Here is a 27,355-nt window from a genome sequence, read left to right as displayed (position 1 = left end):
CGGCTCCCGCACACTGTCAGCGCGGTGACTTTGTTGGGGCGCTGAGCTGCGCATGCTATATTTAACCAGTGTTCTCAGCGAGGCCAGCCTGTCAACAGCTGAGGAGTTTGCAGCCGGCCCTGCTCAGTTCCTAGGCAGCTGGGTTATCAGCCCCGCATCCCGCTCACCCCGGAAGGATCCCAGGAAGCCGGCAGACCCTTTTAAGGACCTCTGCTCATTTCACAGAGGTAATTACTGTTTGCAGACAGCGAAGTGGGACTTGGGCTTTTTAATCTGAACAGAAACAGAGCGGCAGTTGTCTTAGGCAGAGCAATTTCCCAAGGCAATATTCTACTCAATTAGACTCTTAGATAAGTGTTGTGATTTTTTTTAAATGCATCTAATAGTGCGCTACAGCGGTTGAGAAGATTCACAGAGATCATTTCCAAGCAGCTTTCATCACTGAAGAGTTACATTTATAGCTAGATCATTTACTCTTAAAAGACTTGCCCTGCTGCATATATGAGGGCTTTTCAAATAAGGCTACCGTAAAGGAATGTCAATAGCACTAGGATTCTGCAAGAAGTCAAGTCAGGAAGGAAACTCTTACTATTCCGACTCAAGTCATTCATTCAAAGCTGCACATGGCAGCAAACACCCCAGCAACACCAGGACTTGAGACATCAGCTCCTGGCTGTCAAGCTTGAGTCATCATTAACCCTTCATTCTCCAAAGCCAGCCAGGAAACAGCTCCAGCTTAAACATCGTTTTGTATCACAGAAAAGTATAAATCTGCCAAGCTTCAGACCCATAAAAATGTGTGCTTAGTCCTCTGATTTACTAAGCACATACAGGAAATTAATGACAGCTAGGGGCTGCCGAGAGCCTTCCGAAAATACTGCCCTGACAAAAATCTCAGCAATGTCCCTTTAAATGTTGACTCTAGTACCAAAATCAATTCATCATTTTAATAATAACCTTGCTTTTAAACTAGGTTCAGGGGAATGTGTCTATGATACTAACCTCGGGGAGCTAAAGTGGGAGGATCCGGAGTTTGAGACAGCCTGGGCTATACAGCGACATCCTGTCTCAACAAAATAAAAAAACAAGATGGAGATAAGCCAGGCAACAGTGGCTCAGCCACCTGTGATTCCAGCGCTTGGGAGGCAGAGGCAGGTGGATTCTGTGAGTTTGTGGCCAGCCTGGACTGCAAAACAAGTTCCAGGACAGGCAGAAAGGTTACACAGAGAAACCCTGTCTCAAAAACCAAAAACCAAACCAAACAAAACAAAAAAAGAAGATAAACAGGAGGAGGCAGGAAGATAAGAAGTTCAAGGTCATCTTTGGCCACACGGCAAGTTCAAGGTAACCTGGGAGTATTTCACGTAAAGTAAAAAATAAAGATGCTGATGTGGGAGTGATTTCTTATTAATAAAGAAACTGCCTAGACCCATTTAATAGGCCAACCCTTAGGTAGGCGGAGTAAACAGAACGGAATGCTGGGAGAAAGAAGCTGAGTCAGGGAGTCGCCATGGTTCTCCCACTCCAGACAGACGCAGGTTAAGATCATTCCTGGTAAGCCAGTTCGTGGGCTACACAGATTAATAGAAATGGGTTAGATCAATATGTAAAAGCTAGCCAATAAGAAACTGAAACTAATGGGTCAGGCAGTGTTTAAAAGAATACAGTTTCCATGTAATTATTTTGGGTAAAGCTAGCCGGGTGGCGGGACACAGCCCGCCGCTCCGTATTTCAACAAGATGCCTTCTTTTTGACGAGACAACTAAAGGTGGACAAGAGAGACACACAAAGACGGAGGCGCTATATTTAATAGTCACACTGTACAGTACATGCCTTCTTTGCTAAGTTTCCCTGCTGTCCATCTGGAAAAGCATGCCACTTTACATAGCAGACCATGAATATGGCATGGAGGTGTCCTCATTCTTAACCTCATCTCCAAGGTTAACTGTTACCTCCATTTCAACCCACCAGAAAACAGCCCAGTTACCCCATCCTAGCAGCACAGATAACACATCATTCCCCCTTAATTTATTTACTACTAACTACACACAAAACGTCATTTGTTTAGGCTCGGTTTTTCTAAGCCTGAACTAACCTTAATTAAGGGGGAGGGAGAATGGAAGAGGGAGAGAGAGCACAAAGGTGAGATTGATGTGGGAGTGTCATATATCAATCTGTTGATTTCATTGGTTAAGCAATAAAGAAACTGCTTGGCCCTCATAGGTTAAAACATTATAGGTGGGAGGAGTAAACAGAACAGAATGCTGGGAGGAAGAGGAAGTGAGCTCAGAGACGCCATGCTCCTAGCTCCCCAGCAGACACACACAATGAAGCTCCGACCCAGGATGGACGTAGGCTAGAATCTCCCTGGTAAGCCACCTCGTGGGCTACACAGATGATTGGAAATGGGCTAGTCCAGGTGCGAGAGTTAGCCAAGAAGAGGCTAGATATAATGGGCCAAGCAGTGTTTAAATGAATACAGTTTGTGTGTTGTTATTTCGGGGCATAAGCTAGTGAGGCGGCCGGGGTGCTGGGGACGCAGCCTCGCCGCTCCTATTACAACATGGGATGGTTTGGCAGGAAAAGTATAGAGCCTGATAACATAAAACTCCCAAAAAGATGGAAGGAATACACAAAGTTGCCCTCTGACCTCTACTCATGTGCCCTGGCACACTTGTATACATTAACAATAAATAAATGTTTCAACGGAAAAACTGCTATTAAACTTTTATGTGAGGTTAGCTGTGTCTTACAGAAAATGATGGATGCTTCATTCACAGTCCCTACCATGGAATGTCTGCCTATTCACAGTCCCTGAAAGTGGTTCTGATACAGAGGGAAAGCGCATGAGTGAGCTATGGATGGTTCAGAACCATCAGGAGAGTATTGGTTGCATTGTTGCTGTTGTTGTTATTATTATCACAAAGGCATGAATAACTCAAAAAATGCATACAACCTGGCATCATCATTATCATCATCATCATTATTACAAAGGCTGAGAAAAGTTTGAAAAGTACACACACTCCTCGCATCCATACCACACACAACAGTTCCAAGTTGAAAACCACCAAAGAGAATTCTGGGAATGTATTATTTCACCTCTACAGAGTTTCTTTATGGATGGTTCCAATCTGCAACACAGCAAAGAAGAGAGGAAACAACCCACTGTTCCTTTAGCAGCCTAGATCATTCCACCTAAAGAAAAATGAGGTTATTCCTGCTGCAAATATCCAGAAAGAGTTTTCAGTTTTTGTTTTGTTTTATGGAAAGTGAATCCCCTGCTATTATTTACTTCAGCCTTTGGTGAGCTGGCCACTATTGCCATTAGGTTCAAACAATGTGGTAATTAGCAAGATCACACAGCATGTGGCTTATAATCAGATACTGTTGCTACCTTAGAAGCTTGGTTTTTGTTTGTTTGCTTGTTTTCTCCTGTGACAGACTATTCTGGACATGTAAACCAGGCTGGCCTCCAACTCACAGAGCTCTGCTTGCCTCTGCCTCCTGGGCTTCCAAGAGCTAAGAGGGGAGGCGTGAGTCACCACACCAAACTAACTGAACTGTTGTTTCTTAGTTATACTAGACATGTGAACATAACTGATTAGTATTCTACAGTCTCTGCTCATGGTCTATCTCTGTCTGTCTATATGTATGTCTGTGTCTGTCTCTATCTGTCTCTGTATCTCTGTCTCTCTGTCTTTCTCTGTGTCTCTGTCTCTTTCTCTATCTGACTCTGTCTCTTTCTGTGTGTGTGTGTGTGTGTGTGCGCGCGCGCGCACGCGTGCGCGCACATGTACGCACAAGCAAAACATTTTGAAGGCTTCTCCCTCAGGAACAATTATTCAGCCTAAATAAAGTATTTCCTACATAATCCACAGAGGAAGCTTGCCACTAAAGACTACTAGAAATTTGTGATTTGTCAATGAGGAACTGAGATTCAGCACATATTGTTCATATATGACCATTTGGCTACATCCTTTCCCACAGTCTTCAGGGTGATCTCTCTGGGAACCTCTGGAAAAGTAAGCTCAATTTCCCAACTTCAGCAATGAGTCAGGAGGAAGGTTTTTTTTTTTTTCATAGATTGCTATCATTTGGAGAAAAGGCAAGAGAATGAAATATCTGTCAACAGACTCTCTCTAAATCCATTTCTGAGACCAAATCTCTTCTCTTGTTTATTTTAAAAACCATAGTGATTTAGAGACTTTCAAAAGCAAAAAGTTATTACATTCTTCAATATATTAGTGAACAACTGGCATGATGTTTACACTGGCAATGACCAGGACTGGAGAGGTATCACGAACAATTATTCATACAGATATGCCCTGTTGATATTCAGTGCTCAACTCTGAGATTTAAGTATTAGCTTATGAGTAGCATAGAATAATTTTTGTTGTTCCTTGCTGAATATTCAAACACCATTCACTAACAGTCAATAAATAAGAATGATGGGATGAGCAAGTTAACATATTAGGATTTTTTTAAAAGAAAAAGGAATCTTTAGAGCATACAGAAAGTGCTTCTAGACTCTGCACACTCAACTCATTAGAAACAAACAAATGTGGAGAAAAAAAGTCAAGTGTTATAGCACATGACTGTCACCCCAGCACTTGGAAGGCTAAGGCAGTAGGATAAGGAATTCAAGACCAACGTTAGCCACATACTGAGTTTGAAGCCAGTCATGGCTACCTGATATTTGTCTCAAAACAACAACAAAATAATAATAATAATTAATAAAATGATAAGAAGAAACTCCAAATTGTGAATTGAACATTTTTAATTTTTTTAAAAATTTGCTGCAAAAACAATAGATTTCATGATACAAACAAAAACATCGTAGTCATGGCATGGTCTATGTAACATGAGGGGCTGTCTTGTTGTCCTGCCCGATACCCCACATCCAGCAAGCCCCAAAGAAAATCACACAGAGATCTCCCTAAGTTATAAAACTGTTTGGCCCATTAGCTCAGTCTTCTTATTAGCTCTTGTAACTTATATTAACCCATTATTCTTATCTATGTTAGCCACATGGTTCAGTGCCTTTCAGCCAGGCAGGTTACATCTTGCATCTCGGTGGTCTGGGCTGGAATGGGGGGAATTGACTTCCTCCTTCCCAGAATTCTGTTCTCATCGCCCCACCTCTACTTCCTGTATGGTTGACCTGCCTATACTTCTTGCCTGGCCAATCAGTGTTTATTCAAAACATGATTGACAGAATACAGACAATTCTCCCACACCAGGTCTAGAACCACCTGGGGAAAAAAAAACCTCAGTGAGGGACTTCCTAGACAAAGGTAGCCTGTAGGCATGTCTGTGGACAGCTGTCTTGACTATGTTAATTGATGTAGGAAGGTCCAGCCCACGAAGAAAGATGCCACCCCTGGGCCAGTGGTCCTGGGTCATATAAAAAAGCATTTGCTATTCTTTCAGAGGACCAGAGTTCTGTTCTCAGGATCAGACATCTCAACACCACCTTTCCTTAACTCCAGCTCCAGGAGATCCAGCTCCCTCTTCTGGCCTACACACACACACACACACACACACACACACACACAAATCATCAAAAAGAGAAAGTTTTATTTCTAAAAGCAAAAAAAAAAAAAAAGAAGAAAATGATCATCTATTACTGTAAGCTGAGAAGTTCTGAGAACTTGACATATATTGACTTGATTAATTCTCATAGCAACCATAAAATGTAAGAACGATTACCTACAATTGGTACGTAAAGAAACCTGGGTGCATGGACATAAAGTAAGTAAGCCAAGGTCACAAACTGCTCATTAAATAGTAGAACCAGAACTTAAGTCAGAGAATATGGTTCTGAAAATGTATAACTACCTCCTCTGTTCGATAATTAAAGTAAATACAGTAATTACTTATTTGATCTCTGACCACTAAACCTTATGGACTTTATTATCTTTGAATGCATAAACTTTTGGAAAAAAAAGCATGTTTTGCTTTGTTTTGTTTTGTTTTGTTTTGTTTTGTTTTGTGGTACTAGGGGCGTGAATCCAGGGCCTTACCTATGTGAGGCAAGTGTTCTATCCTGAGCTATGGCCCTAAAGAAATACATTTAAGCCAGGCTGTGGTGGTGCACACCTTTAATCCCTGTACTAGGGAGGCAGAGGCAGGTGGATCTCTGTGAGTTCAAGGCCAACCTGGTCTACAAGAGCTAGTTCCAGGATAGGCTCCAAAGATACAGAGAAATCCTGTCTCAAAAAAAAAAAAAAAAAAAGAAAAGAAAAGAAAAAGAAAAAAAGGAAGAAAAAGAAAAGGAAAAGGAAAGAAAAGAAAAGAAAAAAAGAAATACATTCAAAATCACATAGTTTTGAAAACAGAAAATGAGATAATTTCATGATGAGCATAGTAAAATAAAGTCCCATTGTAATTACAATTCTGTTGAATACCAAAGAAGAGAAAATTGGGCTGGCAAGAAATGATTCCTAGAGTAAATAAAATAAAAACGAAAGCCTATTTTTAAACACTGTAGGTATGAGCTGTTTAGCACATTCTCTAAAAAGAGCAATTCACGGCAGCTTAGTAATGAACGAATTTACTGCGTAGTGAAATTCTAAGATTGTCTTTTAAAAACACACTTTGGGTCTGTGATTAGATAAAAGTTTTTAAATGTTTATGAGTTATTTGTTCATAACCAAAACTTTACAAAGACAGAGACTACAACAAGAAAAATAAAAACAAAAAAAGCACCAGAGAGGAATTCATATTTGTTTATTTGGGGTATGATTGATGCTGTTTTTTGTTGTTTTTTTTTTTTTTTTGCTTTTTCGAGACAGGGTTTCTCTGTGGCTTTGGAGCCTACCCTGGAACTAGCTCTGTAGACCAGGCTGGTCTCGAACTCACAGAGATCCGCCTGCCTCTGCCTCCCGAGTGCTGGGATTAAAGGCGTGTGCCACCATCGCCCGGCTGATGCTGTTTTTACTGGATATAATCAGGTTTTCTATTTTCTACTAATCTGATAACAGTTCTACTAGGATTTAATGGAAATTGGGGCTGGAGAGATGGCTCAGAGGTTATGAACACTGGCTATTCTTCCAGAGGTCCAGGTTACACAGCAACTAACAACCATCTGTAGCTCCAGTTTCAGGGAATCTGACTCTCTCTTCTGATTTATATGAGCACTAGGAATACGTGTGGTACACATACCTGAATGTAACCAAAACACTCATACATATAAAAAAAATTAAATGATTTTAAAAGGCACTGCAGACCCTTAGGGCCAGGGAGGTAGCTCGGGGGTAAAGGCAGTGATATCAGCTGGACAACCTGAGTTTCATTCCCTGAATACACATAATGGAAGGAGAGAACCAGATATGACCCAGTGTCTTAGTTAGGTTTCTTATTGCTGTGAAGAAACACCATGACCACAGCAACTCTTACAAAGCAAACATTTAATTGAGGTGGTGGCTTACAGTTTCAGAGGTGCAATCCACTATCATCAAGACGGGGAGCATGGCAGCATGCAGGCAGACATGGTGCTAGGCACATCTTGACCAGAAGGCAGCAGGAAGTCGATTGTCACACTGAGTGACACTTGAGAAAAGAGACTTCAAAGCCCGCCCCAACCATGACACACTTCCTCCAACAAGACCATACCCACTCTAGCAAGGCTATCCCCCTAATAGTGCCACTCCCTTTGGGAGCCATTTTCTTTCAAACCAACACACCCAAGTTGGCCTCAAATTCTTTTTTCCTCCTGTCTTATTCTTCCAAATTGATAATAATTTAAAAAGACAAAAATATGAGCAAATATTAAAGCAAGACTGGATATATGGCTCAGCAGCCAAGAGCACTGACTGCTTTTGTAGAGGACCCATGTTCAGTTGCCAGCACCACATGGTGTCCTTAACTCCAATTTCAGGGATCCAAGGCACTCTTTTGTTCTCTGTGACATGTGCCATGCATGCACATAGTACACATACATTCAGGCAAATACTTATATACATAAAATAAAATGTGAATCATTTAAAAAAGAAAACAATGGAGCATGTGAGCACAAAAGAAAGAGGAAAAAATGAATGTTACAGCATAACCATATTCTGCAGACACAGATATTGGTATCCCCCTTTCAATGAGCTCAGAGAATGTTCCCTAGCACATACTTCCTGCTTCCACTTCTTATAGCACAGCCATGCCCCTCTCTTACTCAACACTAATTCTGAACTATAATCATGACTTTTAAACATTTGTAGTTGCTATCGCTTCTTGGTGTGGGAGAATAGTCTGTATTCTGTCAATTACATTTTAAATAAATGCTGATTAGCCAGTAGCCAGGCAGGAAGTATAGGCAGGGAAGTAGAAGTGGGTCAATAAGAACAGAAGAATTCTGGGAAGGAGGAAGTCCATTCCTCTGCAGTCCTGACCCTGCCACAGAAGAAGCAAGATGTGACTGCCTTGCTGAATAGGTATTGAGCCATGTGGCTATCATAGAAAAATAATGGGCTAATATAAGTTATAAGAGCTAATAAGAAGCCTGAGCTAATGGGCCGATCAGTTTACAACTAATGTAGACCTCTGGGTGATTTCTTTGAGACTTAATGATTGCAGGAACCAGGCAGGACATAAACCCCGACAACAGCTTCTGATTCTTTGGGGCAAGATCTCTCTATGTTTCTCAGGCCAGCCTCTGTCCATCCTCCTGCCTCTGTCTTCTGAGTACTAGCACTGCAGCTGTGCACCATTACACTTTGGTCAATGATTTTTGAAAAAAAAATGGGACTTTCAAAGAAACAGACAAAGACTCTGAAAACTGGGAATGGGCTATACAACACATAATAATCATGGTTTTCATCATATTGAGTGAGGTAACCCAGACCCAGAAAGACAAATATCATATTACTTACTCATAAGTGGCTTTTAGACATAAAGCAAAGGAAAAAGGCAGCCTACTATTCACAATCCCAGAGAACCTAGACAACAAAGAGGATCCTAAGAGAGACATACATGGATCTAATCTACATGGGAAGTAGAAAAAGACAAGATCTCCAGAGTCAATTGGGAGCATGGGGACCATGGGAGAGGGTAGGAGGGGAGGAAATAAAAAGGGAGGGCAATGGAGAAAAATATATAGCTCAATAAAAACAATTTAAAAAAATCATGTTTTTTCTCCACAAATCATATAGGCTTATATCAAAATGCTATGTAGATAATTAGATAAATCCAAACAAATAAACAAAGCCAATTTTAGCCAGAGTAAGGGTAGAACCATTAAGATTTCGGATTCTGGAGTCAGGCAAAGCTAGCCTGAATGTTCTAACTCCACTACTTTATGGACTGTGCGAATTTAGCCAATTATTTTCTCCTAAGACTCATTAATATATTTTATAAAATGATTATAGGAACTTAAGACCATACACTAGTATGCAATCAAAAATAAGTAGGTTAGGCCAGTTGCACAACTGCATACTCTATGGCTTTGAGAATGCTATTTATCTACATGGTTACAATGACCACATAGATAAAATCTCTCAAATAAAATGTGAGAGTCACTGTGTGTCTTCATACATAACAATCTCTCAGCCAGAGCAGGAGAATCTGCAGTATGGGAGCAAGGATGCGTGAGACCCTGGGAAGTTAGGGCACCACTGGAGCTGGCCAGGAGGAAGGATCCCATGGCACAGCTAGGGTACTGTTCACAAGTTACAAAAGCCGGTGTGAACACTAAGATTAATCAAGGTCATTTGTGATTCATGTGTTTTTCTGGAGGCTGCAATTCTGTGACTAACCCAGACACATGAAGTATATAATACACGACGGCACTTGCCTTCTGAAATGCTCACAGACGAACAAGGTTTTGTCTGAGATTTGCTTTGGAGCATTCCAGAGGGGGGAGCAGAAACAAAATGGTCTGTTCACAGATGTTAAAGGCGGGGAGCAGCTGACCATGATGCTGCTCCATGAACAGAGGCTTTAAGTTTTCTCTAATAAAATGCATTTAAACACTGCCAACTCTTGGCACAAAAGTACACACCCAACAAACGTTACTTATCTTAGCCATAATATCATTATGGCTATCAGAGATGGGTGTGGAGGTGCATACCTCTAATCCCTGCTCTCAGGAGTTGACCATAGGAAAATCAACGGGCCATTCAAGGCAATTGGGTTTGAAGCAAGTGGGTCTCAAAACAGCAGCCACTAGATAGGTGAGTGGATAGATAGATGATAGATAGATAGATAGATAGATAGATAGATAGATAGATAGATAGATAATTAAAAACATTTTGGGTCCAGGTGAATCGTTCTGCAGAACACATGAAATCTCACTGTTGTCTTTAGTTCTTAAATATTAAAAGATAATTAGATTTTTCTTCTTGTTGTTGTTTTTTCGAGACAGGGTTTCTCTGTGGCTTTGGAGCCTGTCCTGGAACTAGCTCTGTAGACCAGGCTGGTCTCGAACTCACAGAGATCCACCTGCCTCTGCCTCCCGAGTGCTGGGATTAAAGGTGTGCGCCACCATCGCCCGGCGATAATTAGATTTATAGTATTAATATACTACAACTAATTGAAGTTTTTAAAAAATGACAACAAAAAAGAAACTAGAAAGGCCTGCCTAAAGCAGTTAGTCTACAAACCACTGGGAAGGATGACCTACCTGTTATTTACAGAGCTCATGAGCAAACGCTCACTTGTTTGAACCTACAGAGGAAAACAACAAGAAGTTAGGCATCCAGCACGAGAGCTGCTGCAGCCCGGCCTGTGTAGCAGCGCTACCATCACAAGGTCAGCTGCTGAACACAGGGGAGACACACGATTTCTGAAGGTGAAGAAGAAATCATGAATCTGGCATTTATCTTACAACTGAGCAAGGCTTCATGAGCTTAAGATTAGCATTTATTTTATTTCTTTTTCCTTATAAGGAAATGAAATAAATATTCAAAAATAGCAACATGTTTCCAAATGACCTGAGAACTTGGTGACTCTCATATGCTCTTCCTGGTTACCCATCTTGAAGAGTATGAGACAATTAAACAGTGTACTGAAGTAGTGGAGAAAGTTCTATTGGAGACTGTGTTAACTAAGTATAATACAAGCAGGCACATTCAAGTTAGAATCGCTCAGTAGAGTGAAACAATAAAAAGGTAAATAAAAACCACAAAGCCGTAAATATTTGAAAACAAAGGTGGTCTCTATAATCACAAGTTCCCTGATACTTCCTTTAAAATAGCATTGTAGACATGAGGCTGTAGCTTATTCCTGAATATTTATTTACACTGTAAAGATGTGTCTTTGCCAGGGCGCCTTATGATTGGTTCAATAAATTGCCAATAACTAGGCAGGAGAGAATAGGCAGAACTTAGAATTTTATTGATTGTGAGACATGTCTGCTTCTTGCAACACCAGTTACTTCAGAGAGGTTGATGGGGATTGAAGAAACTCGTTATGGAATTTGCCTTCAATGGGACAAGGCTAGCTATCTGGGAAAGAAACTTTTCTGCTCGTGTCTGGACTGCTTGATGGTATGCTGTATAAACTGGACAAACAGGACCCACAGAAAAATGACTGCTGAACTTGCCTAAAGAAGATGAGACAGTTGTTCAGAGTTCCTGTTTCATGAAAAAAACATTTCTTGCCAGACATTTCTGCAAAACACAGAAGAAAGTGACTGATAAACTGCCAATACAGGTAAAACAGTCTTTCAAATTTCCTGCTTCCTGGAAAAGTCTGCCGGATAATATGGTCCTGTAGGCTGAATATGGATGCCCCAATGGTACAGAAGAATTTTGGGTGACTGTTCAGGCAGCAAGATATTTCTGTCATTTCTAAAATTTTGGAAGTTGCTTACAATGCACTTCCTGATTACTAAGATAACACTATATCCTTCTGGGGTCTTTGATGGAATTGAAGACAGATAGTTATAGCTATAGTTTTCCTTAGTTATAGTTTTTTTATTAGTTATGATAAACAATAAATTAGATATACTTTTGACTCACAAAGATAAAATAGAATATTTTCTTTAATTTTGCCAGATATAAATAGATTGATTATTCTAAATATAATTCTTGCTTGATACCTGTTTTGTTATAATTTTACTATATTAAAGTTAAAAACCTTCCTTTTTAACTATTTTCCTATTTAGACAGAAAGGAAAGATGATGTGGAATTCTCCTCTGCATGCTATGAATATGTTTTATTACCATTGGTTAATAAAGAAGCTGCTTTGGCCAATGGAAGGGCAGAATGGACTAGGTGGTAAAAACTAAACTGAATATAGGAAGAAAGAAGGCAGAGTCAGAGAGAAGCCAAGTAGCTGCTGCTGGAGAAAGACACCAGAACCTTACCAGTAGGCCACAGTTTTGTGGTGATATACAGATTAATAGAAATTCATTTAGGATGTAAGAGGTAGCTAGAAATAAGCCTGAGCCATCAGCCAAACAGTGTTGTAATTAATATAGTTTTGTGTGGTTATTCAGGTCTGGGCGGTTGGGAAGCAGAAGCTCAGTCTCTGATTACAGACATTTCCTTCTAAGTAACAAGGCTGTGTTTAGGATCTACACAGAAATTCTGCATGGTCCAGGGAGGAGGTATGTTCTCCTTTGGGGGTTACCTAAGGAAAGAGTGTGGTTATTCTGCTGCAGTTGGACTTAAAAGGACAGAGAAATTCTTTTTCCTCTCCTTACCAAGAGCTAGAACATGGCATTCCTATCTGAATACACATGAAGTTACAGAGAGCATTGGGAAGAGGAGACTGCCAGACCCCACTAGTGGAATGATGCTTTTCAATGATTTAACCCCTTTAAACCTATTTTCTCAGTTGCCCAGAACTACGATGGAGTTTTACCTCCACAGCTCTGCCCTCTCTACCTCCACTTTTGGGCCTGCCCATGCTCCTGTGGGTGACAGGGCATCAGTGTCCTGAGGTTAGGAAAGCAGTGTGAGAGGCACAGAGGGCAGTTTGTGGAGGGCTCACTCCGGCCAGTTTTCATTACCTAAAATGTGCTGCTCGTTATGAGCTTTGTTTTAATGTAAACATCTTTCTTTGCAAAACATATTTTATTGCTTAGGTTTTTATACATAATTCTAAACTGTTGAAAACACTGTCAAATATGTGAACATAAGAAAGCACGAATGTTTCTTTTAAAAAATTGCTGACTTAATTATCTGTAGCTTTGCTAAAAGAGGAAAAAAGATGTAAGAGTTCCAGGACAAAATTGTTTCTCCCCCAAAATACTATTGGAGCCTTTACTGCTTCCGCATGCTTGGAAATTGAGGCATCTGTAATGCAGGTGCCCTGGAGTGCAAACTGACCACGGCATTCGTCAGAAAATGAATCTGCATGTTCCAGAAGCAAGGTTTACACCAACACTGCAAACCTCCAGATGTTTCAAACTATAAATAAGTAAATAAGAATGTGCCAACAGACTGGACTGAGCTCCCAAGTCCAGGCGAAGAGTGGGAGGAGTGAGAACGTGAGCAAAGAAGTCAAGACCGTGATGGGTTCGCCCACTGAAACAGTCTAGTGGGAGCTCACCAACTCCAGCCAGACAGGGTAGGAATCAGCATAGGTCCAAAGTAATCCCTCTGAATGTGGGTGACAGTTGCATGGCTGGTGCAGATTGTGGGATCACTGGCAGTGACACCAGGATTTATCCCTACTACTTGTACTGGCTTTTTTGAAACCTATTCTCTTTGGATGGATGCCTTGTTCAGCATACATATAGTAGGGAGGGCCTTGGACCTTCCCCAAAGCAATGTGTCTTACCCTCTCAGAGGAGTGGATGTGGGTGGGGTGGTGGGTAGGTGTAGGGAAGAGGAGGAGGGGAGGGTGTGGGAACTGGGATTGGTATGTAAAATGAAAAAAAGATTGTTTTTTTCTTTTAAATAAATAATTTTTTTAAAAAAAATGAGTGAACAGGCTCTGCGGGGATGGCAGTGAGTGACAAAGGAAACACAGCTTATCTCTGTGTCAGTCCAGACCTGCTGACAGGACACAGCCAATACCAACCAGTGTCCTTTTGACCAAGTGATCCTCACATAGTCTTTGTGTGGGATTCAGTTAAACTCTGTCTTAGAAGTTCTATCGTAGAGAGATGTGAATACTAACTTAATGCAAGGCTCTCAAACGCAGTGCTTCTCAGACTGAGAGAAACGTCACCATCCAGCAATGTCCAGAGGCCTTTTTCAGTTTCACATGGAGGATTAAATTGGCATCCAATGCCAGCACTGCCCCGAGAGAGGAATAACACTGCCCAAAATATCAGCAGTGCTGAGGCTGATGAACTATGCCCTAGAGGACTAAAGTGGTAATAATAATCAGACAAACGACCAGCAAGAGCTTAGAGTCTGACAGCAGTGATAAGACAGAGACATAAAAAAGCAGGCAAAACACAAAGAAGAAGAAGAAGAAGTACAAAGATGAGCTTGCATCTAGGACTCAGCGGTAGAGGTCTTACCTCGCATGGATGAAGCCCCAGGTTTGATCCCTACCACCACCCCCAAAGAGGAAGAAAGCAATATAGAGATTCAAAAACTTCTTTTAGCTTTGAGGTCAGGGAGTGTTCAAGAAAAAAATTAAACCTAATATCCATCTTAATATTTTTTAAGTAAATTTAAATATCAATGGAGGGATTGGAGGTTTTTGTTGGTGGTGGTTCCAATGGAGGGTTTTGTTGTTGTTTGTTTGTTTGAGACAGGGTCTCTCTATATAGCTCTGGCTGTCCTGGGACTTACTATATTAGACCAGACTGGCCTCAACTAACAAAACTATCTGCCTCTTCCTCCCTGGGATTAAAAGAGTGCACAACCACACTAGCTAGGCCTGACTGGCTGGCCTTTTGAGATGGAAGTTTGAGATGGTCTGGAACTCACTATGTAGTCCAGGCTCATCTCAGATTTACAGTGATCCTCCTGCTTCTGCCCCAAGTGCTGGAATATGAAGTCTGTGCCACCATGCCAAGCCAAAGCAGCTAGTGATATTTGAAGTTCTTTTAAAGATAAATAAACTAAATAAGTACAGAAACATTTGCTCTGTTCTACAATCGACTGAATTCTGTAGGAAACAAAGGCCCAGCCAATGAATCCCTGAGTTCTATTCTTGTAGTTCTCTCTCTCTCTCTCTCTCTCTCTCTCTCTCTCTCTCTTTCTCTCTCTCTCTCTCTCTCTCTTCCTTTCCCTCCCTCCCTCTCTCTCTCACACACACATACACATGTGTGTGTGTAGTTAGAATCTCAAGCTAAAATCTCTAGATACATTAGGATCTTTGAATTAAAAGAAGAATTAAAATGATAAAGACAGGAAACAAAGAAGGAAGCCTACCTACTTGCTCTGGTTTTTTATATGGAAGAGGGCACTTTGAAAATTCCTTAGCACAAGCCACATTTCCTCAAGTTCTGTGAGCACATAAGCATCACCATCTTTCCAAGAATTCCTAATGTAAAATGTTGCAGTAGTAAGCTCACCATTGTTAAATGGCCCAGAACACCTAACAGAAAAAGAAATATTGGATTCTATTTTCTTTTTTAAATTTTTATCTATTTTTGAGAATTTTATACATGTATAAAATGAAACATGATCATATCCATCCCCATCTCCCCATCCAATTTCCCCAACACCATCCCCCAATATTGGATTTTGTTTGTCTGTCTATTTATTTTTAGACAGTCTTTCTATGTTGATCTCTGGTTGACTTTGATTGAACTCAAGATCTTGCTGCAGTCACCACAGCCACACAATCAAAATTTCTTTTGGGTGATCAGAACCACGTAAGAGTTGTGTCTCTTCATGGTTGATCCTGAAGTGACATCACACATCAGGGCTCCCATCCTCCATCGTTCTACATTTCCTTGGTTTTTCTAGTCTTCCTGTCCTGACATTACATTTCCCAGATTAGAACTAATAATGAATAATCATCACCATCTTGGTTCAGCTTCTGCTCTAGGGTACCTGGGTTAAGTGAAAGACATCCCAAAAGGAAGGTCTGCTTGAAGTTCTGCCATCCACAGAGATCTGAACGAGAAAGAAGGCTACGCAAATTGTAGATGGACAGAGAAATTCTGGCAGAGGGAATAATCTGTCCATGTGTTGCATTGTGGGAGAGCACAGAACCTTCAAGAAACATAAAGAAGCCAAGAAAAGCCCATGGAGAGAAGCTTGGAAAGCTTGTTAAGAGCCCATTGGTGCAGAACAGAGTCTTACATTTTGACCTGGCCGATAGTCCTCTGGGTTTTGTAAAGTTTCTCCATTTTGGTTGAATTGTGACAATTCCCAAAACTACGTTAAGTTGGTTTCCATGACTAAAGTGGCTTATTTATCTACAGTCTTGTCCTCCACAGCCTCATAGCTGACTCAGACACAGCCTACTCATCAATCACATGGCATGAAGTGTGCCTCTTTCCTCTGACACCTATAAGAAGGGACACACACACACACGCACACACACACAGACACACACACACTAACACAGGCCTGATCTCTGCTCTGAGTCCATGCCATGTTGCTCTCTACTTGCCTATGGCGTTATTAATTTTTCTAATAAATATTTTATTCCAAGTGGCAATCCACCTCCATTTCCCCCTTGAATCTCAAACTTAAAACCTTGCACAGAAGAAGCTCATTATTATACAGTAGAGTAACAGGACAAGTCAGAACAACCTCCAGTGGGACCAGAGAACAAGCCCACTGGTCTCAACCATCAACCACTAGCTTGCAAGTTTCCCTCCAGAAGTTTTGAGGACTCCTGAATCCTACTTAAGATTCAGGGATAAGGCAAGGTCTAACCCAGGAAGTCAACCCTTGAGAATGCCTCCTGGTCAGACTGCATGGTCAAGTCCACTTTTTCATGGATGGAATGTGAGTTATTTGGGGATCACCCTAAAGGCATTATCTTTCCCATACAGAATTTATATAGCTTTCCACACAATCATTTAGCACATCTCTTGCTATTCGGGCCAAAGCCCTGAGAGGAAAAATATCTAGAAGCCAGAGGAGAAATGGTTCCTCCTCTTTTCTATGGAAAAGAGCTATGGGATAATACCAAGAAAGTTCCCCAGAATTTCTCCCTTGACAAAGAAAATCAGTATCAAAAGAGGTGGAAACAACTCTCCAAATCCACTAAGCCCAACTTTCAACCTTGCTGCCATGTTAGAGGCTCATGGTCTTCCTTCTTACTTTTAGACTAAGTTCAGAAGTCAGTTTGTGGGACATGGTGTTTATGCCGGTAATCCCAGCTCCTGAAGCAACAGGGCTGCTGAAAGTTGAAGAGCATCTTACAAGGAGTCCATGAATGAAAAGCAATTTAAGGGAGGGGTGGAAATAAAAAGCTTGTTTAGAAAGTTGCAAGAGAGAATCTCAGCTAATATACTAAGAGCCATCTATCCTTACTCCCATTCTGCCAACATTGAAATGACATTCAAAACAAAGATTCTTTACGTGGTCTTGCTTCTTTGTTTGTTTGTTTGTTTGTTTGTTTTGAGATCGTAACACACTCTGCAACCCAGGCTGGCTTGGAAGTTTTATTTTGGGATAATCTCAAACTCACAGCAGTCCCCCTGAGTGCTGAGATCATAGGTATCTGCCTCCATGCCCAGTTCCTATGTGGTATCTTTTAAAAACATTTTTTTTTTATTTTTGATTATAGGTATCTGTATTGGTATAAGCACAGAAGTACAGGTGCCTCTGGATTCCAAAAGCCATGAGTCCTCCTGGAGCCGGAGTTATAGGTGGTTCCTTACTTCCAAGATGAATGCTGGCAACCAAACGTGGGTTCTCTGCAAGAACATAAGTACTCTCAACCACTGAGCCATGTCCCCTGCCCTTCTGTGGCCTTGTAAGTTTGTTTTCATTAGGATGAAGTAGTTAGAGGTTCTTACAGAACTAGCTGTACTCTCTTACGGTTTCGTTTTGCTACGTCTCATCTAGTCTGGATGTATAATAGAGCAGTATTTCTGGGAATGTGGGGTTGTGCAACACAAATTCCCAAGAAGTTGTCTCCAGGATTCAAGTTTAGAGGGATTAGCTTAAGGAGAGAATAGAAATTTGTGTAGCATTGTTGAGCTTGGCCTTTTATTCCTTTCTGAATAACGTGTATGTGTGGGGAGGCAATGAGGGGACTGCAGACACCGCATAAAATGCATCTCCTATCTAAACCATCACAACGTCCTGCTAGCCCCGCCATCTGCCCTACCTTCATTCCCGATGTGAACATGCTTGAAGATGCCCTCTAGTCTTTGAAAGGCAGTTGTGCTGCAAGAGTTCCTTCTTAACACTTCAGAGAAATTTCTGACATTTTACTTATCAGCTTATTTATCATAAAAGCATGATTTAAAAATAAAAAACCTTCCTAGGGAAACCCCACCTGGCTTCTCCTTAGTGGCACAGCCAGACCACTCCGCACTTGGAGACTTGTTTGGAAACTGCACGATGCTGTGGAGAAGATCTTCCGGTTAGACTGATTCAAAAGCAATTGAAGTAACAGTATTCATTTTGTTGCTGCTGTCTGGCACCAATAAATATGATAACTACAATGTGAATCCATTAAGACACCCTTGTGAAGCATCGCGGGCTTGCAATCCTTGCTCTCTATTGGGAAATCGTTTCACAACACTCTAAAACATTAAGACTCCCAGTTCTGTGGGAGCCACTCTAAAGGGCAAGCAAAGCCCTAAGTGGAAATATGATATATAATAGTCACTGGCCTTTCAGAGATTAAAAATAAATCACAGAACAAACTGAGAACAAGACTTTTTTTGATATTTTTTATTGATTTTTATTGAGTTCTACATTTTTCTCTGCCCCCTCCCTACCTCTCCCCCTCCCCTTCAACACTCTCCCAAGGTCCCCATGCTCCCAATTTACTCAGGAGATCTTGTCTTTTTCTTTTTCCCATGTAGATTGGATCCGTGTATGTCTCTCTTAGGGTCCTCATTGTTGTCTAGTTTCTCTGGGATTGTGATTTATGGGCTGGTTTTCTTTGCTTTATGTTTTAAAAACCACTTGTGAGTGAGTACATGTGATAATTGTCTTTCTGTGTCTCGGTTACCTCACTCAAAATGATGTTTTCTAGCTCCATCCATATGCCTGCAAAATTCAAGATGGCATTATTTTTTTCTGCTTTGTAGTACTCCATTGTATAAATGTACCATGTTTTCCTTATCTATTCTTTGGTCGAGGGGCATTTAGGCTGTTTCCAGGTTCTGGCTATGACAAACAATGCTGCTATGAACACAGTTGAGCACATATCCTTCTGGTATGATTAAGCATCCTTTGGATGTATATCCAAAAGTGATATTACTGGGTCTTGAGGAAGGTTGTTTCCCAATTTTCTGAGAAATTGCTACACTGATATCCAAAGGGGTTGGACTAGCTTGCATTTCCACCAGCAATGCAGAAGTGTTCCCTTTACCCCACAACCTCTCCAGTATAACTTGTCATCAGTGTTTTTGATCTTGGCCATTCTTACAGGTATAAGATAGAATCTCAGAGTTGTTTTGATTTGCATTTCTCTGATGACTAAGGATGTTGAACATTTCCTTAAGTGTCTTTCAGCCATTTTAGATTCCTCTGTTAAGAGTTCTCTGTTTAGGTCTGTACTCCATTTTTTTTTTTTTGATTATGTGTTCTTTTGGTGTTCAATTTCTTGAGTTCTTTGTATATTTTGGAGATCACACCTCTTTCTGATGCGGGGTTAGTGAGGATCTTTTCCCATTCTGCAGGCTGTTGTTTTGTCTTATTGACCATGTCCTTTGCTTTACAGAAGCTTTTCAGCTTCAGAAGGTCCCATTTATTAATTGTTTCTCTCAGTGTCTGTGCTGCTGGGGTTATATTTAGGAAGTGGTCTCCTGTGCCAATGCATTCAAGTGTACTTCCCACTTTCTCTTCTATTAGGGTCAGTGTGGCTGGCTTTATGTTGAGGTCTTTGATCCATTTCAACTTGAGTTTTGTGCATGGTGATGGATATGGGTCTATTTTCATTCTTCTACATGTTGATATCCAGTTATGCCAGCACCATTGAGAACAAGACTTTTACAGCTACAAGGGCTGACTGTCATCTTCTGAAGTCTAACAATTCTGACTGTCTCATAAAAGGCAGTTTATTTAGTTTATTTAGCTTACCAAGAATATATGGCCAGATATGGTGGATCAGAAGTTCAAAATCACCCTTGGCTAGATAAAGAGTTTGATAAAGGCCAGCCTAAGCTACATGAGAACTTGTCTTTAAATAAGAATATAAACCATTACCACACAGTCTTTGAGAACCAGCATGAGCAAGGTTTGTTCTTAGGAATAAAAAGAATTATAATGTTGTCCCTCACTTCAGCAAATATTATTTAGTGGACATAACAAACACATAATCAGGATTTATGCAAATTATATTAAAACAAAATAAAATAATATAATGATGAAGAATCAGATGCACTTGTCTCCAAATGCAAGAAGTTATAAGGAAGATTCAGAATCCTTCCCTAGAAGGGTCTGGATAAACCAGAGATGCTAACAACAATTATATGACATACATGCAATGGAAACCAGCCAGTTCCCAATTATCCATGATTATAAGTACAGAAATTATATAAGTGATTTAAATACATCTAGAAGATATATATATATACATATATATATATTAATTTTCAAGCATCTCAAACTTTTATACATTATGTATCCACCTAAAACATGGGGCCTAGAACGAAATCTTTTAAGTCACTTGACTCAAAATCATTTGGGCTCTCACAAGGTGGTACCATATACAAGCTATTGTCTGTAGACAAGAGAGCCTGGTCTCCATTAAAACAGCAAGCTGTGGACCAGTCATTCCCTTATGCCTGTAGCCTGTGACTCCAGAAGCACTACCATTAGTATTTTATAACTGACAAAAGCCACACACCCGAAGCAAAATTCTACAGAAAGTGGAACCAATTACATAGAAGAGATAGATGGTAGGTAGATAGAAAGATATAGACAGACAGACAGACAGGCAGACAGATGATAGATAGATAGATAGATAGATAGATAGATAGATAGATATAGATGATAGATAGATAATTGATAGATGATAGATAGAGAGAGAGATAGAAAGTAGATTCATATGTAGAGAGGATAAAGACATAGAAAGGAATAAAGACATTGTTATAGAATTGGTTCACATAATTATAGAAGTGTAGACATCTCCAATCTGCTGGCTAAGGTGGAGAACTGGAAAAGGTAGTGGTGTAATTTAATCCCAGTTCTAAGAATTAATGTGTGGGAAAGAAATATTGTAGGCCTGGTCCAATCCAAGATTCTGAGGCCTGGGAGTGTTTTCTGGAAGGAAAAGATGGAAGATCTTTTTGGCCTGCAGTGTGGGGCAGGGAGAGATTTCCTCTGGGCTTTGTTTCTACAGGGGCCTCATTACCTCATTACATTAGATGGCGCTCACCCACGCAGGCTGAGGAAGACCTCCTTTACACATTTTACTGACTCCAATGCTAATCTCTTCCAGAAACACCCTCACAAACATACTGAGAAATAATGTTTTCCAGATATCCGAACATCCTTTAGCCTATACAGTTCACATAACTTGACTTGTCGTTCCCAGGCAAACATAAGACCCCATCTGACCTATAATCTTAAATTGAAGACCCACATTCTGGAAGATCCTTACTTACCATCTGGTTTTCTTAAATAGGAGGCAGGGGAGAAAGCAATATTTAATTTAAATATATTTATAGGTAACACATTATGACATATCTCTGAAAATAGATTATATGCATATACTGAAGACCTTCAAACGCTGTGTTTTGTCTTTGTGTCTTAAGAAAGGGGCTCATGATACAAGGAAGGCTGGTCCGGACTCACGAAGCTGGCTTCTGACTCCCGATCCTCCCCACTTCACCTGTCAGGTCAGATGCTGTTCTCCTGAAGTCACTGGAGCATGGGACTTCCTGCAGTGGTTTTTGCTCATTCTCATTTCACTTCTCTTGTTTTCAGAGAAACAACAGACATTATTCAGTAGAAGATAGAAGAGAGGGAAATTAGGCAAGCTTCAACCTGAATACCTACTATGACTAATCAAAACAATAAAATACACAAAAACGTGAGCAGAGTAGTTGCATTTCTTGGCAAGAAAGTGGTTGGATGAGGATGAAAGATAAGGTGAAATCCTCGAACGTCCACTAGTATATAAATAGGTCTGGGACTTGATTTAAGTAGGAGGATGCCAGGCAAGGTGGCAGCTTCATCCTGTCACTCTTTCTGTGTAAGATGTATAAGAACCTGAACAAAGTCTAAAACAGATTCTAAAGTACAAGGATGTGGCTCAGATTGACAGCTGTCCACTAAAACCTAACTCCATTTTGTTAGGCACTCAATTACCTAACTAGCTGACTTTTCCCCAGCTCATTGCAATTATCCACAGCTTTGTGACTAAGGTCTGCCCTTTTGAAGAGAAGTGTTGCGTGCCACTCAGGAGCTAGGCCCAGAATAACGAGCACACATTCCTCCCTGCTGTTATTTTCTTCCCTCGGACAGAATCTTAGATATGGAACATGATATTTTCCCCAGTAATGCTAAAAAGCACTGTCCTGGTTGATCAAGCAGTAAGGTAGAAGGAATCCAAGGCCCTGAGTCACTATTTGGAGCAGATCTGCCATACTGATCTAGACCACTGCATTCAGCTCTTTATTCTTTACAACTGTATACAGGGTGTTAGTTGCAGTGGCTTAGCCCAACAAGGACTAGTATGGGAGATGAAACATTATGAAGGGAAAGTTATCTTCAGTGACCAGGTCTTCAAAAAAAAAATTTTTTTTTTTAAATTTTAGAACAGATTGGGTATCCCCTCTCTGAAACGCTTGTGACTAAAATATTTTACTTCTTTTCATTTTGGCATATTCATATATATGTTTGGAGGACAAGATCCAAGTTTACATATGAAATTCATGTATGTTTCATATACATCTTGTACACATTAGGCTGAAGGTCATTTTATTTGATTTTTTTAAAAAATGTCTGTGCTTTAAATCATCACACAAGGTCAAGTGTAATACCGTGTCAACTTCCCTGAGCTAGCAGGTTTTCACCCCAGTCTTTGAAGCTTGAGTCTTACTTATAAATACAGCAACAGAAATTTAGTTAAAGCTACTTTAGCAGCAGCAACAGGGCTAGTGCCTGTGGGAACAGAATTTCCACCAGGCCCACTGCTAGAGAAGCAGGCTGGCAACTGCATAGTTGCAATTATTGGCCGAAACAGCAGTAGATTAGGGTGCAACCACCGTGCTGAACTTAAAACAATAAACTAATTAACTAAGAAAATTAATTAATTAAGAAAAAGATGTGGCCAACCAGACAGGTTACTGGGTAAAGGCACTTGCTGTGCAAACTTGGTGACCTGAGTTTGATTCCCAGAATCCACATAATGATGGATTCCACAGAGCTGTCCTTTAAATTCCACAAGTGTACACACGCACACACCATAGAAACCAATAAAAATTTTAAAAATATATTTTTAAGTATGAGAATAAAACATAATTTTCTTAGAAAGCTAGTATGTTCTCATGTTCATAATTCTCCAAATTTTGTGAGGGTATTGGCTTCTTTGTTATTTATATTGTGTTGCTTTTTGAGACAAGGTCTCAATGTTTTGCCCTGTGCAGTCTGGAATTCTTCCTGCTTCTACTTCCTCAGTGCTGGGACTAAGGTGTGCAGCACCATGCCCAGTAAAAATGGTTACTTTAAATCCCAGTATTTTTTCAAACTCTTGCCATTTTTCTATGGAGAAAAGGTTTTTCCTTCCTCATCTCTCTCTTTCTTTTGCTTTTCTTCATTTTTTAAAAACAAGATCAGCTCACACTCTCCTCAAATCCCAATCCTCCTATCTCAAGCTCTCAAGCACTGAGATAACAGCCATCTCCACCTCGCGTGGACTTTCTTTTGAATTCCACTATGAACTCTGATGTGCTATGATTCTTTAGTATTTGTAGGTTTTGTTCCCCCTTTTTCTAGATTTGGGTTTTTGTTGTGTAGCACATCTAGAACTCTGTATGAATACCAGGTTGGCTCAGACTTGTGGTGATCCTCCTGCCTATGCCTCCAGAGGTTGGAATTACAGGCAGGAACCACCAGCCTAGTTTTTCATACTTTGGAAGAAGTTTGTAAGTTAGCCAGACTCTGGGGAGAAGAAGCCCTCCAGGGACACTTCCAGGGGACATGCATCTAAGCAGCAAGCAGCCCTGTTCTCCTCAGTTGCTCTTTGTATAATTCTCTCTCTCTCTCTCTCTCTCTCTCTCTCTCTCTCTCTCTCTCTCACACACACACACACACACACCTCTCTTCTCCCTTTTCCTCCCTCTCTTCCCCCCCTCTAGCTCTCTCATGCACTTCCCCCTCCCCATTGATAAAATTTTATTTTGATTTAGATGGATTCTGATAATGGATTTTGTTTAAATATTAGAGTTCATCCACATATGATGCTAAAATTAAGCACTTTTTCAACAAAATTGGTTTTTACACCAATGCACACTAGCACACCAATCTGCATACATTTGCTGCTTGTGCACCAATGGATGGATGGTGTTTGAATGCCACCTGGTGGCTCTTTTGCTCTGTGCAGCATGGGTCTGATATGCTATGACATGGGTCTCTCATCAGCCTTACACTGCAAATACCTGCTCAGAGGCTACAGAATCGGAAACGTCACAACATGACTACATACATGACACATGCTTTTAAATATGCAGATTGTTCTGTTCTATGCTCAAGTACTCCAGGATATAGTAAAAATTGAAAGTAAAAAGAAAAAAGATACACAAAATTGTGGATGTAGCACAGCTGGTAGAGTGCTTGCCTAGAATGCATGAAATTCTGGGCCTCAATACCCATCGATATCTAAAATGGGGCATGGTGGCACACATCAGTAATCCCAGTATTTAGGATTACAGGAGTCAGAAGTTCAAGGTCAGGTTGGATGTTGGCTGCACAATAAGTTTTAGGCTGCCCTAGGCAACATGAGACCTATCTCAAAAAAAAAAAAAAATCCAGTAGTGCTTCATTAATTTTTAAAGGTTAAAATAGAAACAATTTTCTTTATGGCATTTTCATAGACTTTTTGTTCTTATTTGTGGCCCTGTCCCGCTGCCCTTCCCCCTGCTTTCCTCTACTAATCTCTCTCCTTTACCCACAGACCTCCGTTCTGCCTTCATGTATTCCCTCCCTGACCCCATCTTCCCTTAAGATGTCATCTTCCAGACTGAGGACAGCAGGCTAGTGGATGGGTGGAGGGCAGTGGGGTTAGTGTAATGGTTTGTCCTGTCCCTATAAGAGACAAGCCCCGCCCACTCCCTTCTCTGTCTGCTGAGGCAAGCAGGTCTTCCTTCTGCTTCCAGCCTTAGCATCTTCCTTTCTTTCTTTCTCTGAAAGAGGCAGCTTCTGCCTCGCTCCGTTCTCCCCATTTCTCCCCTCAGCCCATTCTCTCTCTGTCTCTCTCTCTCTCTGCTCTTCTCCCTTCTCCCCTTCCCCTATTTCCCTTTCCCTTCCATAACGTACTAAATAAATATCCAACCTCACTCTGCATGGCATGCCTATCCATGTCTCTATCTCTCACCCACTGCGTGGCTCCCTGCCAAGGACCAGCCGTGGTCAAAGACCTGCGGTTTGGTCTCATGGCACGCCTATCCATCTTGGTCTCTCATCTACCATGTGACTCCCTGCCTAGTACCCACTGGCCCTCATGGCCCACGGGCCACTCGGGGGCTCCCTGCGTGGCCCTCTGTGGTCTCGGGACTTGCTGCCTGCTGCAGCTACTTGGGGACCTGCAGCATTTTATTTAAACCATTACAGTTAGCATGCAGAGGGAATGGCGGGTATGCCTGCTATACGGAGGTCATAGCAGATTTCAGATCACCTCATCCTTACCCTCCTGTCCTGGCTGCTGCTCCCCCTATCCACTACAGAGCCTAGAGCCTACTGCACCAGAACCCTGCGTCCAGTACCTGTAGAACTGCGCTTGGAAAACTCAGTGTGTGCTTGTGGGCTAGCTCCCAGGACATGTGGAAGCTGATGACCTGCCCTTTGAGGTTTGCAGCCTCCTAAACCCAGCCGCCATCTATGCGTGACACTGAAGTCTATGGTTTTGAGTACGACTAAACACTGGCCCCGCATAAGGATGCCCTGCACCCTAAGATCCTCAGTGCTGCCCAGGGACATCCTGACAGAGTGCTGTAAGTATCCTGAGGGGATTTGGAAACATGACTATGACCGCAGTCTGCCAATTGTGGCCTCCACTATGATGTTCAGAAAAGTCCTCCGATGAAAATTGATGCTTTTCATTATGTACAACGAAAATCAGCCTACAGGGGACTCCAGCCTGTGCCAGAAAATTAAGTGACTGACCTATATGTTCATGTACCTAGTACATGCCACTATACCAGATGAGTTGTTTCTATGACAAGGGCGGTTAACAGACATCTTCTCTTCATCTCAATACTAGAGATCGCACTGCTGCCCTGTGTGGTAGATACTTCCTGTGCCACAGCCTAAAGTTGGAGCAAGTCTACCTCTATAAGGATAAGACGGATGCCATCCTGGATATGCGTGTGAAAGGCCTCCTCTACCAGTGGATTGAGCAAAACATGGAGAAGTACATCCTGAGATGGAATGAAACGTTTGTGGTCCTGAGCCACCTGGTGGCCATGGAAAACAGCTGTTCCTCATCACCAACAGTCCTTTCAGCATCATGGACAAAGGAATGAGGCACATGGCAGGTCCGGATTGGCACCAACTCTTCGATATAGTCATTGTCCAGGGTGACAAGCCCAACTTTTTCACCGACCAGGGTAAACCTTTTTTGAAAGCTTAATGAGAAGGGTTCCCTCACGGGACCACATCACCGGCCTGGAAAAGGGCGAGATCTATCAGCAGAGAAACCTGTTTGACTTCCTTTGTCTACTTTGGTGACCACCTCTACAGTGGCCTGGTGGATCCCATGCAGCGGCGTGGCTGACGCACAGGAGCCTTCATCCCTGAGCTGGAGCTCGAGAGCCACATCATCAACACAGGACAGTAGGTGCACACATTGACATGTCAGCAGGCGCTCACTGGTCTGCAGAGTATATGCAGAAGTATCGGGATGCAGAGTCCAGGCAGGTGCTGGCTATCGATGAAGGAGCCACGAGAACTGAGATGCATCACCAAGGCCTATCCAATACTCAGTTTGGGAGTGTCTTCCACAGCTTCCACAACCCTGCCTACTTCTCCAGGAGCCCAGTGTGCTTCTCCAACCTCTCCATAGCTTTTCTCAGTTCAGCTACCATGTGGATTTCACTTTCTACCCACGCTTCACACTCCTGCAGCACGAGGCACCCCTATGGGTGGACCAGCTCTGCACTGGACTATGAAGACACCCTTTCTTGGGAACATGGCCCACATCCACTGA

At 41.5% G+C, this 27,355-nt stretch overlaps 1 pseudogene; it reads left to right on the top strand.

Moving 5' to 3' along the window:
* Nucleotides 1–52: 52 nt before the first annotated feature.
* Nucleotides 53–27,355, top strand: LOC121465951 (annotated as a pseudogene).

Source organism: Microtus oregoni, unplaced genomic scaffold (genome assembly GCF_018167655.1).
Source record: "Microtus oregoni isolate MIOR12 unplaced genomic scaffold, Mior012 000032F_ref0000030, whole genome shotgun sequence".
Classification (NCBI taxonomy): domain Eukaryota; kingdom Metazoa; phylum Chordata; class Mammalia; order Rodentia; family Cricetidae; genus Microtus; species Microtus oregoni.
The sequence above is the reverse complement of the archived record's forward strand: the minus strand, read 5'-3'. Positions and strand labels throughout refer to the sequence as shown.